At 43.8% G+C, this 19,507-nt stretch overlaps 1 long non-coding RNA gene across 2 annotated transcripts; it reads right to left on the reverse strand.

The window, feature by feature from the left end:
- Nucleotides 1-403: 403 nt before the first annotated feature.
- LOC118701499 (uncharacterized) lies at nt 404-18,267 on the reverse strand. Of its 2 annotated transcripts, none has more exons than XR_008508918.1 (4): nt 18,227-18,267; nt 16,223-16,425; nt 4,493-9,899; nt 404-2,896 (listed from the first exon to the last, which is right to left on the reverse strand). It is a non-coding gene; the product is annotated as an uncharacterized LOC118701499 (long non-coding RNA). The 2 variants fall into 2 exon arrangements; XR_008508917.1 differs by having other exon boundaries at nt 16,065-16,425.
- Nucleotides 18,268-19,507: the final 1,240 nt, after the last annotated feature.

The raw sequence follows: 19,507 nt of genomic DNA on the forward strand, positions 1-19,507 counted from the left end.
TGATGTCCGTATGTGAAATTCAAATAAAAGCATAGTGGGGCCTGCAAAATACCTAGTGCATCTAATTCTTGTGGTTCTATAGATAATTCAGGAAAGTTGTTCATGTCACTGAGGTTTGTATACCAAGACTCATTTTCCCTGCACTTTGTCGCCACGAGCCTTTGCACCACCATATGGGTTGGAATATTTGTGGGGCAGTGCAATTTTGCTGTACACTTTTCTTATACAAGGAACCAAAACACTTCTGACTAATAGGTTATTCCTACTAAACATGTACGAAAAGGGTCACTAGGGGTAGACATAGAGATGCACATAGTATCAGTGTGTGTTGCATTGGCAAGTGCAATCCAAATATTTGCCCAATTTAGTTTAAGAAAGGCAACAATGTTACAGCAAAGCAAGATAACTGCAAAGCAAACTTATATTCTCATGTTTCATGTGTGAGCTACAACTTAAGTCAGTTGGTTTAGTCTGCCATGGCTGTCCACATTGTTATGGGTGATTTTTTCACTCAGGAATAGTGAATCCAGGTAGGTTTCTGCTTCACTTGGACTGCTGTGAATGTTGCAAACAACACTTGGAAAGGTCCGACCCACTTGTCTTGTAGAGGATGACCTGTAAAATTCTTAACATACACCCAATCACCAGGATCAATAGTATGCAATTTATGGTCAGGTTGCTTGGGTTGATTTTTAAAAACAGTGTTAAAATGGTGATGTATTTGCCTATTAATTGCTTGTACATAATTGTACACATATGGGGTGCCGACTTGGACTGAGTTCTCATCATGTGTAGCATTCAGCTCATAGGGTCTACCACAGAGGATTTCAAACAGACTAATTTTCTTTTTTGATCTGGGCTTTGTTCTGATTCGTTTCAAAGCGATAAGTAGGGCTTGATACCACTACAAATTTATCTCTTGACAAATTTTAGCTATCTGTTTTTTGATCATATGATTCCTTTTTTCCTCGTGACCACTAGCTTGTGGCCTGTAGGGAGTATGAAGCTACCATTGGATTCCTAGGGCTTTGTTGATGGCTTGCACAATTTGTGTGCAAAAATGTGTTCCTATATCAGAGTAAATTGTTGCAGACAGGTAGAGAAATTATAAAAGAAAGGTCTCATAAAATCAGGCCTGCTCTGTTAAATCAATATCTTGCCTGTCATTTCTTCTAAGTGCAGCTAGTACTTTGCAAGTTCCCATGCGAAAACAATCTTGGTATGAATAGTTTGTTAACATAACAACCTATTCTTGGGTGAAAAATAAGTGCACCTGCACAAACATTACATCTGTTCCATGAGAGCCCACAAAAAAAAAAAAGTAACAACCTGAACCTTAGCACGTACACACAAATCACCTTCTGACCAATAAATGAAGTAGCAAGAAAACTACCAAACAATAGATGATGCACACGAGATCTGTGAAAACTGTATAAAATAAGTTATGTGAATAAAGATTTGGCTTTTCCCACATGAAGAAAATGGAGTCTTTCTTGATTTATTCCAATAGGAAATTTCCCTGGGTATAATAAAGCCTCGATTTTGGCCTTATTATCGAGTGATGCAAGGTAGTCTGGATAGCTCAATCCCTCTGGGAGACAGAGTGCTCGAATACCCAGTCAGCTCGCAGCCGGCACCGCAGGATACCCGTAGCGAGCTCAGTGATTGTCAGCTCTTAAATGATTATAAGCTCTCTTAGGATCTCAGCTCTTTGCTTGCTTGCTAGGGCTCCTTTGGCTGAGGCAAAAGCAGATGCGAGAGAGGAGAAGGAGAGGTCCTGGCGGTTCCACAGCAATGGTTTATTGGGGAGTCTGTGAAGGGTAGCAGCGACAGCTCTTCTTCTGTTGAATGGGCTAAAACAGCCCCTTTTTATAGGGTATAGGGGGATCCAAACTTGTCCAGTAGTAAGGGTTAGGGAGAATGATCTATGAGGTTACAAAGATAAGCCATTGGGGCGGGGGGTCAGAGACAGGAGCTTATTTTGCTGTCTCATCATGACTCAGCAGCTCCTACTGTTGAGTCTCAATCCTCCATGGAGCTCTGGCCAGATCCATGGGGTCTGCTACACCTGGGTACTCTGAACCTAGGGATAACTTCATTCAGGAATGCTTTTATCACTTCTCGAGCTTTGTTTGTCCTAAAAGGGAATGCCTCTGGCTACCCAGAAAAAGTGTCAGTCAAGTATCTGAAACCTTCCTTTCTTGGGAGTTCAGAAAAATCTATTTGCCACGCGTTTCTGAGAAAAGGTTCCCCTGCTAATAACTCCTTGTTTTAGCCTAACTGTTGCATTTGGATTATTCTTCAAACAAATGTCACATTGTGATGTTATTTCCTTAATAACCTCTGTATTGGTTTGGCATGGCCTGGTTTTTGGTAACAGGGGATCCACAAAGATGGCTCCTGTGAGAAGCTGCTGGAAGCTTCCCACCATGTCCAGCAGAGCCTATGGCTGATGGCTCTAAAGATGGACATGCTGCTGGTCAAAGCTGGGCTGATGAGAGAGGTTGGTAATGCCTCTGTGATGACATATTTAAGAAGAAAATCAAAACAAAGTCACAAGGTTTTTGCTCCTAGTCAGAGAAGAGGACATGAGAACATGTGAGGGAAAACAACATGGCGACACCAAGGTCAGTGGAGAAGGAGCGGGAGGAGGTGCTCCAGGCGCCAGAGCTGAGATGCCTCTACAGGCTGTGGTGCTGATCATGGTGAAGCAGACTGTTCCCCTGCAGCCCATGGATCCACAGGGGATGCAGAGATCCATCCACAGCCCGTGGGGGAGGTGCCCATGCCAGAGTGAGTGGGTGCCTGGAGGAGGCTGTGATCCAGTGTAAGACCTGGTGGAGAGAGGAGGTGCCTGCTTCCAGGCTACAGCAGCCTGTCCATGGAGGACTGCACCCTGTGGAAGGAGAGACCCACGTTGCAGTGGTTTTGGGAGGACCGTCTGCCCATGGGGGGAGTTCACACTGCAGCACATGCAGTATGACTGCTGGTCACAAGAGTGGACCCATGCCAGAAAAGTTCTCCTGTGGGTGGGACCCCATGGTCTCACAGGCAAAGGGCTCTTCTCCCATCCAAGTACTAACTGGGCCCAACCCTGCTTATCTTCTGAGATCAGATGAGATCAGGTGTTTTCAGGGTGATATGGCCAGTGTCAAACCACTACAACTTCAGATAAGTGTGGTCCGGCAACTCGTGCCTTAAGATATTGGTACAGGGGGGTCGAATCCCTATTGAGTCGTCTTATGTTCAGATTTAACATAGTGTCTTAAGGCCTTCTCAGGTATCAGTAAGTGACCTGCTTCTAATTGTCCCCATCCATTTTCTAAAAGCTTTCCTTTTTTATTTTGAATCCATTTGTAATCTGCTGGCTGGTATTCTGCAGGTGGGTTGATGGGTAACCCAGTGGGTATCAAAGCAGACACAACTGACAGATTTCATTCAGCTGCCAACTTAGCTTCATAATTTGCAGATTTGTTACCTACTTCCGGGAGGGTGTTACCTCTGGAATGCCCATGACAACGTATAATAGCTACTTGTGGTGGGAGTTTTACTGCTTCAAGGCATTGGAGGACCTCAGCAGCAGGTTTTCTTTTGTGCAATCAGGAATACTCTTTCTTTCCATATAGCTCCATGGGCATGAACAATTCCAAAAGCATATTTAGAATCAGTCCAAATATTAATTTTCCTTCCTTTTTCCAGTTCTAATGCTTGAGTGAGAGATATCAGCTCAGCCTTTTGTGTGGAGGTTCCTGCTGGTAGTGGGTTTGACTTGATTACCTCAGAGACAGTAGTCACAGCATACCCTGCCATTCATTGTCCTTGTCTTACAAAGCTGCTGCCATCAGTAAACCAATCCATTGCATCTGATAGGAGTTCTTCTTTTAGGTCAGGGTGGCTAGAGTACACAGCTTCAATGGTTTCTAAGCAATTGTGCACTACAGGCTCAGCCATGGACTTCCCTTGCAGGAAAGAAGCTGGGTTAACAATGTTGGTGACTTGAATTTCAATATAATCTGATTCAACCAAAATTGCCTGATATTTTAAAAACCTTGAGGAAGAGACTCAGTCATTTCTGTTCTAGGACAGTTGATACTGTGTGTGAAACTAGTACAGTCATTTTTTTGTCCCAATGTAAATTTTCTGGCTTCTCCAATGTTGAGGATAACTGCTGTGACTGCTCTGAAGCAGGCAGGTCAGCCCTTATGCATGGTAAGCTGTTTGGAAAAATTATCTACCACTCTTTTATACAGGCCCAAATGCTGGGCCAGGGCTCCCAACACTATTCCTTGTCGCTCATGAGAAAACAACCAAAAAGATTTACTCATGGAGGGGAGTCCTAGAGCTGGAGCTCTCATTAGCTCACACTTCAGGTCCTTGAACACTGTCTCAGAATCAGGAGTCCATATCAGGGAACTACTTCTGTCAGTTGCAACCAGTTCATGTAAAGGTTTTACAATTAATCTATAGTTATAAATTCACAATCAGCACCAACCTTTCATCCCAAGTTCCCTTACAGTCTGTAGTTTAGGCGTCTGGCAAATTTCTTCTTTGTGTGCTGTTCCTAGACATTGCTGTCCTCCCGAGACTTCGGACCCGATGTAGGTTACTTGTTGTACAAGTTGAGCTTTCTGTTGAGACACTCGATAACCATTTAATCCAAGAAAATTCAAAAGACTTACTGTCCATTTGAGACAAACTTCAGTAGTTTGGATGGCTATTTATAAATCATCTACGTACTGCAAAAGTACTCCTTCTCCAGGCAGAGACTGCCAGTGCTTCAGTTCTTTAGCCAATTGGTTTCCAAAGATTGTGGGGCTATTTTTAAATCCTGGAGGCAACATCGTCCAGGTAAATTGGTTCCTTCTACCTGTACTAGGGTTTTCCCATTTAAAAGCACATATTCTCTGACTTTCTTCTGCAAGTGGTAGGCAGAAGAAGGTGTCCTTAAGATATATAACTGAAAATCATACTAATTATTCTCATAATTTTGTTAACAAAGTGTAGGGATTAACAACTACTGGGTGAATACTTTTAGTTATTGAATTAATAGCTCGTAAGTCCTCTACCAGCCTGTAGGTCCCATTAGGCTTTTTCACTGGTAATATTGGAGTAATAAATTTGGATTCACGTTCCTTCAATCACCCTAAATTAAAAAATTTGTTAACAATGGGTTCTGTTCCCTTTTTGTCTTCTAATCTCAAAGGATATTTTTTCCTAACTACTGGTCTAATTCCTGTCTGTCATTCAATTTTGATGGGTTCTGCTAACTTTGACCTTCCTGGGGTTTCAGTATCCCACACTCCTGGGTATACTCAATTTAATATCAGCTTTAAATGAATGTTACTGTCTGTTGGGGCTGATTCAACTCTTAATCCTAATGCTAAAATTAATTTTTCTTCAGGTACTTTGAATTTTACTTTTCCTTCTTTGAATTCAGTGGTTGCTTCTAATTTTTCAGTCAAGTCTCTTCCCAATAATGATTTGGGAGAGTTTGGCAAATACAGAAATTGATGAATTCCCATACTTTTCCCAATTTTGTAATAAAGTGGTTTTAGGGAAAATGCATTTTCTGGTTGGCCTGTAGCTCCTGTTACTTGAATATGTTTTTCACTTCTCGGCATCAGTGTCTGATTCAAAACCAAAAATGTGGCCCCAGTATCAACTAAAAATTCTACTTTGCTGCCATCCCCTAGTTGTATGTTAACCAGCAGGTCCACTAGGTTAAGATCTGCTGGTCCCTGTAACTCACTGTTATCCACTGTGGCAACAACAGTTTCCTGTGTATTGTTCAGTAAATCAGGGCACTGGCATTTCCTATGCCTTTCTTTCTTACAGTAAGCACACTGATTTAGCCCTAGCCTCCCTCGGGATTAATTTGAGCCCTCTCTACTATTTCCACCTCCGCCTTGGCCTTGTCCCCAACCACATCCTCCTTCTTGATGTTGCTTTAACGATGCCACTATAGCGCCTGTGAGTTTTTTTTTCTTCTCTTGCTTGTCTAGGTTGTTATATACCCTCCAGGCTTCTCCCATTAACACCTCCAAGTTTCTATTATCTCTCTTTTAATTTCTGTAGTTTCTGTCTGATATCTGGGCTGGACTCTCTTAGCATCAAGGAGACTAACTGCTGCTTCCCCATTTCTGAAGCAGGATCAAGGGCTGTAAACTTTCACATTGCCTCTCGGAGCCCATTTACTAAGTCACTAGGAGACTCCTGCTGTCCCTGTTTAACATTATACATTAACGCCCAATTTACTGCTTTCAGAATGGCATTCTCTAATCCAAATTTGACTAACTCCCAGTATCTGGTTAGTGAGGCGTATTCACCCGGATTGTTCGGATCCCACAGAGGATTTGTGGTAGGGAATAGCATGTCCACATTACCCTGTAGGGCTCCACTAGCAATTTGTCTCTGCATGTGAAATACACCAATCACTTGTTTTAATTTTTTAAAAGTTGAATAGCAATAAAATTGTTATAAAAATAGAGTAATAAGAATTTGGACAATCAGAGTTAGGACAATAGAGGACAATAAAAACCCAAAGAAATACAGACAGTCTGGGTACCTTTCTTAGGGCAAATATGCCCCGAAAAGCACACACGCTAACAAAGGATGAACTCTTAAAAGCAATTGCCTGTTGCATATTCATATATCTCATACATGATGCATACATTCTTTTCAAACAAAGGGTGTTCTCTGGTTATTGTCAACTTCCCCCCCTTAATCCTGGTGGCTCCTTAAAGACAGGAAGGAGTTGAAGGAATGTTGGTCTTCTCCGATAATGAGGCAATATTTCTTCTCTTTGCAAGTTTAGATGTCTTGTTGCTGTTATCTCTGTGCGAAGAATTTCTTAAATTATCTCATAGCTAGTTAAAAAAGTATATTATGTTATAACCTAAAACTATATTTACCATACTACTTAAAAAAAGATTAATACAGTAATACTAATTAATACAACATAACACATATAATATTCCTGCAAAGAGCCAATAATGTACCATGTACTTTTCACACTGGACATGTGCTTTAGCTGTTTTAATCACTAATTCTTTTTCAGTTTCTGTTAATTCCATCAGCATTAAATTGACATCACCCAGTCTGGGTCCTGGTTCTTGACTATCAAATCAAATCAAATAGTTTTGCCACTTTACTGGGGTCTTCCTTGAAATGTTTAACCTCTTCTCTACAACTATTCAGATCACTAGTGGAAAAAGGTACTGTTACTCTCATGGCATTTACCACAGGACTTACCACTTGTTTCAAAGGAGCAATAACTGGTAAAACCTTTTTAGTCTTGCTTCTCGTGGGAGCTGTTACTGGAGTCCCTGAGCTTGTTCCCTCATCTGGGTCATCTGAGTCATGTCCTTTTTCACTTTCTAATCTACTACCACTAGGTGATAATTGAGGGGCCCTGGGGCTGATCTGATCTCCTGAGGAGATTAGATTGTAACTCTAAAAGATCAACTGCCACTATCTTCTTCTCTGTCTCTCAGCTTAAGGCATCTCTGACCTAAACTTCATGAAAAACATCACCTCATTTTTCTTTTACCTCCCGTCCTTTTCTAGGGCCAAAACTAAGGGATCTTGTGGGGGTAAATTAGTCCCACATCCTGTCTGCCACTCTGGTTTCCCTCTCAAGGAAAAATCATATCGGCATACATTACCTCATTCCATTTGCCCTCTCTTCTTAAAAACATTAGCTGCAACAAAGTATAATTCAGATTCCCATTTAGGAGCCATTTGTCTTCATTATCCAACCTGTAAAAGGGCCACCATTGATTGCAATACTTCATCAAATAACTTTTCTTTAAATTGCCTCCAGGGATCCCTCCTGAATCCTTCCAATGAGTGAAAACACACCCCATTGGACTCTTTTTGACAATCTCCTTACTGTCGGTCCTATCCATTCCTGGTGCTATCCAGATTCCCACACTTTACAGCAAAAATTATCACTTGCGCTTCTTTCTTTACTCTTATTTCACAGATACTGCACCAACCACAAATTGGGAATTTTTGTTTTGACCTGCACCAGTATTTGCAGTTACAATGTTGACAAGCAATAAACATGACAGGATCACTGTCATGGTTTGACACTGGCACAATGCCAGTGCCCCCATGAAGATACCTTCTCCCTAGTTTCTGCTGTGAGATGTGACCAGGAATAAGCAAAGCAGGCTCCTACTTAGGGAAGAAAGAAAACAAAACTTTATTAACTACACTACAACTACAGATAAAAAGGAACACACACAGGGAAAATGAAAACCTTACAAATACATTTCCTCCTCCCCCCACCAAATTTCCAACACAATACATCTATTCCTCAAATCACCAACTCTTGGTCCAGCACCACTCTTCAAACAATCAATCCTCAGTTCATCAAGAGGAGAGGAGTCCTTCTTGTACCATGGGCTTCCCCTGGAAACACAGCTGAAGCCTCGTGTGTTTCCATGTCACTCGTGGCACTGCCCAGAGTACATCTGCCGTCATGACCTCTTCCTTTCATGTCCAGTGCTCTCACCACTGAACACGGACCAGAGCTGCTTCTAGGGTTGTCTTTTTAAGGATGCACTGTCCCGATCCAAAAAAGGCACAGTCTCTCCTTTGGGACACCTGTCCCCACAATCTCTCCTTTGGGACACCTGTCCCCCCCATATTTTTTCACCCCCTGGGGCCGAGGGGCACCAACACTGAACCCTCTTGGTTCTGTGGCCATTGCCTCCCCCTAGAATGCAGTCTCTGTATCACAAGGAACATGGTTCTGTCCATGGCTGTACAAAAAGAGTCTAGCAAAAGCCACTCCATCATCTCTTCCCACTAGGATTCTTCTCTACTCTTCCACTATTTCTCACTCGCCCAGACCTCTCTCACACTTGCACATTTCCTTCCTCATCTTCCACTCTATCTTCTAGGAGAGGTCAATGATCTGTAAAGTTCTCATTCTCCGAAAAGGGGTTAAAAGCTCCTACAAGCGGCCGGCTGAACCCCCCCCTTCTTCTCCTTCCCAGCCGTGCTGCCGGCACAGGCCCATGTTTATCAAGTTTCAAGGTTACAGTCTCAGGCAGTGGCTCTCTTTCTCTCTCTCTGTCTCTCGGGGGGGGGGGGCTGCCCGATGGCTCCCGGTGTGTCTCTCTCTCTCTTTCTCTCTTCCACCCTTCCACCCCCGGGGTCAGGCCTACCTCTCCCGGCCACATGGCTTTTCCCCTCCCCCTGCCCAGCCAGCAGCTGGGCTGGGGGAGAGACCCAAACTCTTTCCCGCTGGAAACCCAAGAGAGCCCTCCCAGGGGAGAGCTCTGCTTTTAACCCCGTGTTCTCAGAGGCGTGTCCAATGTCCTAATAGCCAGGTTAAATGCCAATATTAAAGTCTGAATATCCATTGGCCAAAACACAGCATCCCAAAAACACATTTCCTGTTAAACCACCACAATCACATGGTCCACTCCTGCACAATCTACACTGTCCTGGTCCACACAACAAACAAGGGAGTGGAGTATGATATGACATGAAGTAACAGACAAAACACTTAAGCCAACACACTCCAAGCACCAAAATCAAGGGGACTCCATCCCCTTATGACAACACCAAGATTTGTTGTAACAACCAATCAGGGGACTCCAACCCCTGTGGGGATTCTGATCCCTTATGTATCAACGTCAAGAATTTCACCTGTGATACAGGGCCCTGCATGGAACATCTCCCACATCTTACAGCTGTTACTTAACCAAGACCAGAAACAAAATTCAAAACAATCAACAAATACCTTAAATTTCCTGCAGCTCATCCTTGTCTACTCCTGCAGAGAGCCACTGAAGTGCAGACTCCCTTCAAGACAATGTCAGGGTGGATCTTGCAGCTGAACAGAGAATTCCATCCTGCCATGGTCACCAAACTGATGCCCAAAACTAGACAAGAAAATAAAATTCTATAGTGAGATGGCTATAGAGCAGGTATTTGTTTATTCAGTGCCGGAAGTGAAGGGGATCGCTCCACCACAAATACACTCACTCTTCTTTAGTCTATGGTTACATTTTAAAAGTCCTTCTGCACAACACCACAATTAAAACATATCATTAGCATACTCATATTTGCATAAAGCTGCGTCATGGTTATATAACAGTTTGTTGCTTTTGCGCATGTGCCAGTTCCTTCGGTAGTAGTCGTCAGTCTTCTGGTGGCCCTTGGTGAAGACTTTTATAGTCTTCCTCACATTTGAACTTTTTACCTTTGTCATCAGCACATGCTCTGTGCTCTTGTTTTTCAGTCTGTTTTTAGCTTACTTTGCAGTTTGCAAGTTCTGTTAAAACTTGTTATTTTGCTTTCTTTGCTTGCACATTTACAATATCGTGTTACAATATTACTTGTGGTTCACCTTTTGTTACAGGCTCATCACCTAGGTTTCAAAAGGGATTGGCCAAAACTGAAATAACATTTTAAAACCTAAGTAAACCAGGAACCTACACTCCCCAAAACCCAATGACCTTGTTAGGAAACCAATAGAGCATTGCTTAGAAAGAAGAGGTTTAAATTATTTTTAACTAGAGATGAATGCAAAATTTCACAATAATATGACACCAGTAGATCAGCATGTACTGCACGTGTGTAAGAGACTGCCAATGTGGAAAGTTCACCTAGAGGACAAGTGATGAAGACTATGAGACACCCACCAGAGGAAGTAAAGGACCACCAAAAGGAGTGTAATAACTGCTAAAGGATTTTAGATGGGAGCAAAGAACTTGAAATAGTTAACTCAGTTTTATCTAGCTATTTTTTAAAATAATATGCATGCTTTATGTTGCTGATTTTTGTCTGTGTAAGCAATATGTAACAGCATTGTAAATATAACCTGCATGAACTCATCCAGTAGTTGGAAGTCCTTATGGAAGGAAAATCCCCAGTGCTACTCCTGTGCCACTGATAAAGAATGCCTGCTTAACACTGATCAAATCTCAGTGTTGAGTAATTTCCTTATTTCAAAACAAAGGGGGAGAACTCATTTTAGTGTATCCCTTAGATTGTCTTAAAACAAGACAAATTTGGTACCCAAATTAGGTGCCATGAGAGAGAAAGTAGAAAAAGAACAATTTTATCTGGAACATTTGGCATAGAACTCACTGGTCAACATGATAAACAGACTAATCATGGGACTGTGGCACTTAGGGTTGGGTCTCTCTGTATGTATGGTACAATTTGCCTGAGATAGGCCTCCTTTTTGGATCACGAAAAAAACCCAAGATTGTTTTGTTGATAGACACTGCCATACCAATTTATATAAAGTTAATCAAAGGATTAATCCAGAAGGTACAAACTTCAACGGATGCAAAAGTGATTTTTGCCTTTTGCTTTTATATATTCCTTATATTCTTCATATATATTTGTTTCTCTGTAGCTTATTATTGTATAACTACACAGATTCATAGCTAGCATTTTACCTATTCTCTTAGACAAAACACCTTCTTAAAGGCCCCAAACCTAATCTTGCTTCCTCTGGGAACTGTTTTGTGGAGATAAACAAAACTCCACAACTTTGTGAAAGTTGTAAAGCTGGTATGCTTATTACAGCGCTGGACACATGTGGAGATTACTCTCCTTAAAATGACATGTACCTCTGGGAACTCCAGATCCCTTTTTATCCCCCTCTCAAATCCATATGCATTCAATTTCACAATAGGTTAATACATATTCATTTTTACAAATTTCACGTGACATTTGCCACTAATTCTTCTTTATCAGAAAGAATTCTTAGGTCAGGTTGACCTGCTCCCATAGCAGTTTCTCTGTCTCTCTGTCTCCCCCCCCTTATCTCTGTCCTTCACTGAGGCAGTTTCTCTGAGCCTAGGCTTTTTACAAGAACAGGCAGTCAGACTAAACAGCTATGTTTTCAAACTACAGACTTAACTCAAACATGTACATTTCACCTAAATCAAAATGGATTTCTACTCTGGAAAATTTCTACTCTGTCTCAGAACCAAGGTTAAAACCAGCTTCTTGAAACACTTTCTCATAAACAAAGGTCAGCTAGGTCCTGGTTTAGGGCAAATTTGGGAGGAAATGTCCAAAGGGGTTCCTCTAGGAAGCAGACTCAAGTGGCCCCTCCCCCAACTAGTTCAGGAAAAGATTTCCTTGGAGAAAAGTGGAAAAAACCTGTTTATTTAACAGGCAAAGCATTCACAATTAATAATATTAAACAATAAAACCTCTTGCTGTTCTGAAGAGATGGCAAACTCAGAAAGTCCTCCTCATGGGGGGCGGTTTGGCTTTCTCAGTCTCTTATCAGTCCCTCTGGTGCTGGAATGCAGCGTCCCAGGCCCTGGTGAGCCACAGGTGTGAGCTCCTGGTTTTTTTTCTGGGTTTTTAGCTGAGAGCAGGTTTGAACAGTACCAAGAAGAAGAAAAACTACTGTCCAGAGAACTCCTCTGCCTCAGCTAGCTAAAAACTAACTAAAAAGCAAAGGAGATCTCTCTCCCGCATGTCCATGCTGCAGACAACATAGTCTGTGCGAAGGCTACAGGGGAGCAAGTGCAGTTTCTGAAAACAAACTGTGCGCTTCTCCTCTCTCCCACTTGGCTCTTGGAACCAGTCTTAAAGGTGCAGAACTTAATATCCAGCATAAATAGAACAGACGATTGGGAATAGAAGCATCATAAAATCACCCCAGGACATACCTAAAGGGAGTGGGCGTCCAAAAAGGGTTAAGCTAGGGAGGAATTACCTTATCACCTGTATCTCTAATTGGGGACTATTGTCAGTTATGCTAATTTGCTAAACTTATAAAATTGTGCCTGCTTTATATTACGATGTGCATCTTCAGCGCATTTTCAGAGTGTTGTGCACCAGAAAGGATCCTTTATAAGGGTAATTGCATTTTATCACTTAACTGTGTCTGACTCGAGATTTTAGGATCAGGAAAAGGCATCACAACAACTCAGGAGCTGTTGAAGTAATATCCCTAAAAACAACTCTGGCCAGAGATCGGGGACAAACGATGATTTATTTACCAAAGATGTCCGATAAAGACTTTCAGGGGTTTATATACACTACAGCTTTTACTCCCCCTCTTTTACTGTTTCATCAGCTACAGGTGTATCATATTTCTTCTTGCTATTCTTCTTTAAAGCAACACTGTCTTCCAGCATCCTTTTCTGGTAATATTGGGGAGCGGTCTTTTCTTTCTTCATCACCTTCATCATGCTGCCCTCCAGATGATCTTTCAAGCCTCACACATGTGCCTTTTCTTCTTTTGGTGTCCCATTTATTATTTTATTGTTCTAATTGCCTATTTAGACATCTAATCCATCTCTAGTTATAAAATAACTCTAAAGCTCCACCAGTTAAAACAATATTATTTGACTAAAACTTCTAGGGCATAGTAACTCCATTACTGCAGGTGCAGTACATTTATCAGTTAAACCTAAGTTATTCCCTGTACTTTCCCATAACATCTTCCATATTTCATTAGAACAAGGTTAAAACTAAAAGCAGCCAAAATAACAGGAATATAGAAACTAAAATAGCAGTCACAAAAACATAGATTTCTTAACTAAGCTCAAAAGAGAAGAAGCTTTCTGCACTAGGCTGGGCCCTGGCTAATGTTTATCGCTAGCTGCTCATTACTGTACAGCAGCAGCTACAGCCAGAGGGGAGGGAGAATAAATTTACAGATACCACAGTCACTCAGGCTGCAATTAAGCCAGAAGGGCAGTCTAAGCCAATAGCAGTCATCCCTGTCCAGTGGAGGAAATATAAGACCAAATCTGTTCACCCAGTGGAAGACAATGGAGAGGCAGAATCCTCACAGCCAGCAGAGGAATCAGAACCAGAAATAACCACTGAGTCTTTGTCCTTTGAAAGTCTCCATAATCTGAAGAAAGACCTTACCCAATGAGTCTATATTGAGCTGGTTGATCTGAGTTTGGGATGCTGCAGGTGATGTTTCAATATTGTATGGTACTGAAGCAAGGCACTTGGGATCTCTGTTGTATGATGTGGGTATTTGTTGTTCTTCTATTATTTCTAGAGTCCCATATTGTTGTTATTAGATTTCTAAAGTCCATACCTCTCCGGGGTATTCTCATGGCTGCAGATCTTCACAGCACAGACTCCTTCTTCTGCATGCTGTTCTCTCTCAGGCCAGGGCTCCTCCAAGGCTCTCCCTGACTGGCTTACCCGCCCCCTTTTATCCCGGTCATCTTCATCGGTTACAGCTGCAGCCCAATTAAGGACATCGCAGCTGCAGCCCATCAAGGGCAACCGGGACCTCTGGGGCAAAGCCTCTATACAGACATTCTAATACATTTCCACTACTATATTTCCCCCTTTTCTTTTACACGAGTTAACAGTTGTACAGATGTTTGAGTACAATACATACATTTCTCCATGACTCACAGGCCATGTACAACACACATAGCTCCTTGCTCAAAGGCCATACTCTTTCACAGATCCCTGACCCAAAGGCTATGTTCTGTTGCAGCTCTTGGCTGTCACAGCTCTCGGCTGTCTTATCTCATCGCAGCTCTTGGTGGTCTTATCGTCAACCAACTATCACCACAGCTCTCGGCTGTCTTATCTTGTCACAGCTCCTGGCCACCACAGCTCTCGGCTGTCTTATCTTCAACTATCATGACAGCTCTTGGCCGCCACAGCTCTCGGCTGTCTTATCTTCTGTTAACTATCACGTCGGGGTCACCACTTGGTCGCAGCTCTTGGCCACCACAGCTCTCGGCTGTCTTATCTTCTGTTAACTATCACGTTGGGGTCACCACTTGTTGTTCTTCTATTATTTCTAGAGTCCCATATTGTTGTTATTAGATTTCTAAAGTCCATACCTCTCCGGTGTATTCTCATGGCTGCAGATCTTTGCTGACTCCTTCTGCTGCACACTGTTCTCTCTCAGGTCAGAGCTCCTCCAAAGCTCTCCCTGACTGGCTTACCTGCCCCCTTTTATCCCGGTCATCTTCATTGGTTACAGCTGCAGCCCAATTAAGGACATCACAGCTGCAGCCCATCAAGGGCAACTGGGACCTCTGGGGCAAAGCCTCTTTACAGATATTCAAATACAAAACATTTCCTCTACTATAGGTATTGACCAGGGGATCACGAGAAGGTGTCCTAGGGTGACGTTAGGATGCTTGTATCCCCATTCATATGTGCTGTTTATGCTGGATATTATGTTCTGCGCCTTCAAGACTGTCTCTGAAGAGTGAATGTTTTGTTTTGGTTTCTTATCAGCTGCTCCCCCACGGCTGGCGGGACATACAGACGGGACAGTACATTGTACTGCTTTTTGCTTTTTGCCAGGCTTTTCGCTTTGCTCTCGCTCTTGCTTCTGCTTTGCTTCTGCTTGCTCTTGCTTCTGCTCATTAGTTAGTTTAGCTAAACAGTCCAAATTTCTTCCTGGACTGTTTCTTCTTTCCTCATTTGGACCTACTCTAACCTGCTCTGGACTGGGACCTGGGAACACCAAGAGTTTGCACCCTGTGGCCTGCAGCAGCTGCCCCAACGTTGGAGGGACTGATAACAGAGCGACCACCCTCAAGAGAGACTTTCTGAATTTGTCATCTTTTTCAGAGCAGTGAAAAAGTGGTATCATCCGGTATTGTTCATTTTGTGTGCTGGGGGGTGCTGTGCCTGTTAAATAAACAGGTTCTTTCCACTTCTCTCTGAGGAATTCTTCCTGAACAGGTTGGGAGGAGGGGCTGAGTGGGTTTGCTTTCTGGAGGGGCCCCCCTTTGGAGATTCCCTCCCAAATTTACCCTAAACCAGGACAGGAGGCCAGTACCTCTTTAGCCTCTGGATGCGACTCTTAGCAAGAAGATCTCCAGCTGTAGCAAGGCCCTTGGAAGACCATTGAGTGAGGAATCCAACACTTGAGAGAACTGGCTGTGATAGAAATTCTTTTCTCAAGTGACGACCAAACCACTACAAGTCCAGACTTGGTAAAATGTACAATGCTGATGTGGTTCAAACTCGCACAACCTGGGACCTAAGCATACCCCCAATTCCTAGCAATGCTGCAATGGAATGAGTGGAACAAAATGGTGGGTGCTATGACAAGAAGACTCTGTACATACGAAGATACTGTCCATGTCCTAATGTGAGCCCAGGTCTCAGCCGTGGAAACAGACTTGACTGAATGCATGTGCAAATTGGAAGAGGGGATTGAAGAGAGGCATCATAAACGCAGCTAGGAGCTTGAAGAGGACTTTCTCCAAGTTTCTTCAGTACAGACCTCAGCCACTGTTTTCAGAAGCAGATGTCCCCTGACTGGGGAGAAGGGGTCCCCCCAAGAGGTGACCTGTGGTTCTTCCTGTGTTTTTAGGATGAAGGCATGAGAAGACTATCATCTGAAGAGGAAGAAGAGCAAGTGACGTGCTGAGGAGGCCCCACTGTAGCAGACACAGTCCCTGCAAGGGCCTTGTGGTGAGCAGAGGCCTAAAGATAGGAAATGCCAAGTCATGGTGAATAGCTAGAAGCCCCTCTCTTCCGCCTTTGGACCCCTGCTTATCTCTCTGTAACCCTATAGGTCACTCTCCTTTAACCCCTGCTATTGTCAATTTCTGATCCCCCTGTAACCTATATAATGGGATAGTCTATTCTCATTTGAAGAGCTGTCACTGGGACCCTTCACAGACCACCCAATAAAGACATTGCTGTGGAACACCAAACAACCTTCTCCTCTCTCCCCTGCGTCTGCCTGCCTGTGGCACCTAGCAAGCTAAGAGCTGAAATTACAATGAGCTAATGATCACTAAAGAGCTGATATCACTTAAGCTTGCTAGGGTTGCCAGTGGCTGAGAACTGCTTGGGTATTCAGGCAGTCCGTCCCGTAAGAGAACTGAGCTGTCTGGACCCGTGCAGCCTGCTGGAGACACCCTGAACCCAGCAGGATGCTGCATAAACTAGCGACCTGAACAGAAATAATTTTGAGCAGAATTTCTTGCCTTCGGAGAGTCAGAACCTTCGAGGAGTGGCCTTTGTTATAGCAGGACCTCTCTGCAGGAGGTGTCATTCGACCCTCACAGCTGAGATCTGAACAAATTGTTCGAGGAGACTGACAAGGCAGACCACCTCTAGCAGACCTCTGACCCACACGGCTGAAGAAGTGTAAGTTTTAAAACAGCCCCTATTGCACGCATATTTCTTTGGGTCCTCTTTTTTTTGCTTTTTTTTTTGCTTTTTTTATTTTTTTTTCTCGTTTTGTCTGGCAGTAGGGACAGGAAAACATGGGATCGAAACTTAGTACTTTAAAACAATCCCAGAACGAGAGAGATTTATACTTATTAATCCTAGAAATCTTATCTTCTCACAACTTTTCTTTCTCTAAAGGTAAACTCTCTAAAACTAACCTGAAAAAATTTATAAAATGGATTCTCAGTTTCCAGATACTAACACAGACATTATCACTAAAGACTTCTTTTGGGAAAAAGTTGAGACGGGGATATATACTTTGCAAACTAACTAAGATTTCTCAGTAACTCAGTATATGCCTGTTTCACACTATAAGACTGTAGAAAAAGCTAACAGAGATAGATCGCATGTCAGGCAGCCTTTAGAAACAAGGACAGACTATCTCCTTTCAAATGCTAATCACGCTGATAACAATCCTTCTCTAGAATACAGACCTCTGGTCTCGGGTCTCCTGGGTCCTAGTGCTGCCGCCGCCACTCTGCTGCCCCAGCCCCTGCCTCTCTCCCTGCACAGCTCGCTTCGTCGTCTGTCCGTCCCCCCCCCCGTGCCTGCAGGGTCAGCACCGTCCTCCCTCCCCCCACCCCCGAACGTGGCAAACACGAATTCCACGGCATCCTCTGTCTTATCTACAACTGCAACTGTGCCTCTTTCTGCCAGCGCGGGTCCCCCCACCCCTCCTGCTTCCCCCGCCCCCACTGCGGCCCCCACCACTGCGCCCACACCCGCTGTTGTTCTACCTGCATCCGCCGTGGCTTCTCCCACCTCCCCTCCCGCGCCCCCGATCTCCGCCGTGGTCCTCCCCGCCGCCAGTCCCCCGATCCCAGCCCCCACCCCTGCTGCCGCCCCTCCCGTCCTCGCGTGTATCCCCACCCCTTCCAGCCTGCCTACCACAGCAGGAGTCCCCCCTGCGTGCCAGCACGCCCCAGCCCCAGGACACCACCCTGTAGCTGCAGCACCCCAGACCGGTCTCACAGCCCCCTCTCCCCTGCTCCCCCCTTGCCCCCAGCCCCAGCCTTTCCAGCCACCCACCCACCCTCAATGTCACCTGAACGAAATCCCAGAGACTCCCCACTGTGCCAACTCACTCCCCCAGTCCTGTGCATGCTGTGCTGCTATTCCAGCCCCACTGCTGCCTCCCTCTGGCCAAGCTCTGCCACGTGCCTCTTCACAGCCCCCAAAGCCCCTGAAAAATCTTGCTTCAACACGCCGAAAAAGCATAGGACAGGCTCTCCTTCCTCCTCTGAGATCAGCAGTCCCAGTGACTCTGATTCTGATACAGAGGACATTGATCCATGGGCTCTAATTAAGATAGAACTGACTAAGGCTGGTGACTGGCAGATGGCAGAGAAAATTAATGCCTTCTCAGTAGACTATAAAAAGGGAAAAAGAGGAGGGGCCACTGCTAGAAAGACGTGGGAACCTAATTCAAATAAGGAACTCATACAATTAAGAAATATAGCCAAAGAACATGGCAGAAGCTCACATATTTTTAGAAATTTCCTAGAAGCTATGTTCTCGGCACATGTTTTAGTACCCCACGATATTAAAAATATTGCCCACAGCCTCCTTTCCCCAGCAGAATATATGTTATGGGAAAGGCATTGGAAAAGACAATTAAAAACATTATCAGACTCATATTCTGCAAATGCTGATAAGACAAATTTTACAGTCGAACAGCTGGCTGGGGAAAGGGATTTGCAGAAACCCTCTGACCAAGCTGATACCTTGTCCAAGGATGCACTACAAGATGTGGCACTTGCTGCAAAAACCTCCTTACTTCTCACTCCTGATGATTCAATTCCTACTCAGCACTTTTCTAATATTAAACAAGGAGTAGATGAAAGCTTAATCAAATTTGTGGACAGAATTAAAGATGCCCTGGAAAAACAGATAGAGAGCACAGAGGCAAGAAAGGAACTGTTATGCAAGCTTGCCGTGAGTAACTCAAACGAGCAATGCAAACCAATTCTGAGGTCTCTACCCTTGCATACAGAACCTGCCATAGAGCAAATGCTGGAAAGCTGTACATGTCACTTGTCCACTGAAAATACAGTGGCCCAAGCAGTTGCTAAGGGTATTACTGAAGGAGTTTCTGGTGCATATGCAGTAATGGCTTCTAAAGACCAGACCCACTGCTTTCACTGTGGAGATTTTGGACATTTTATAAAGGACTGTCCAGACAAGTTACCCACCAGAAACCCCTGTAACACCTATCAAAGACCCCAGAATCAGCAGCACTATCAACAGCGTTCGGGAAACGCCTTGAAGAGCGGGCAGGAGCCCCGCACTATGACAACAAATCAAAGGCCATCCAGACCCAACTATG

This window comes from Molothrus ater, chromosome W (assembly GCF_012460135.2).
Source record: "Molothrus ater isolate BHLD 08-10-18 breed brown headed cowbird chromosome W, BPBGC_Mater_1.1, whole genome shotgun sequence".
In the NCBI taxonomy this organism is placed as follows: Eukaryota; Metazoa; Chordata; class Aves; order Passeriformes; family Icteridae; genus Molothrus; species Molothrus ater.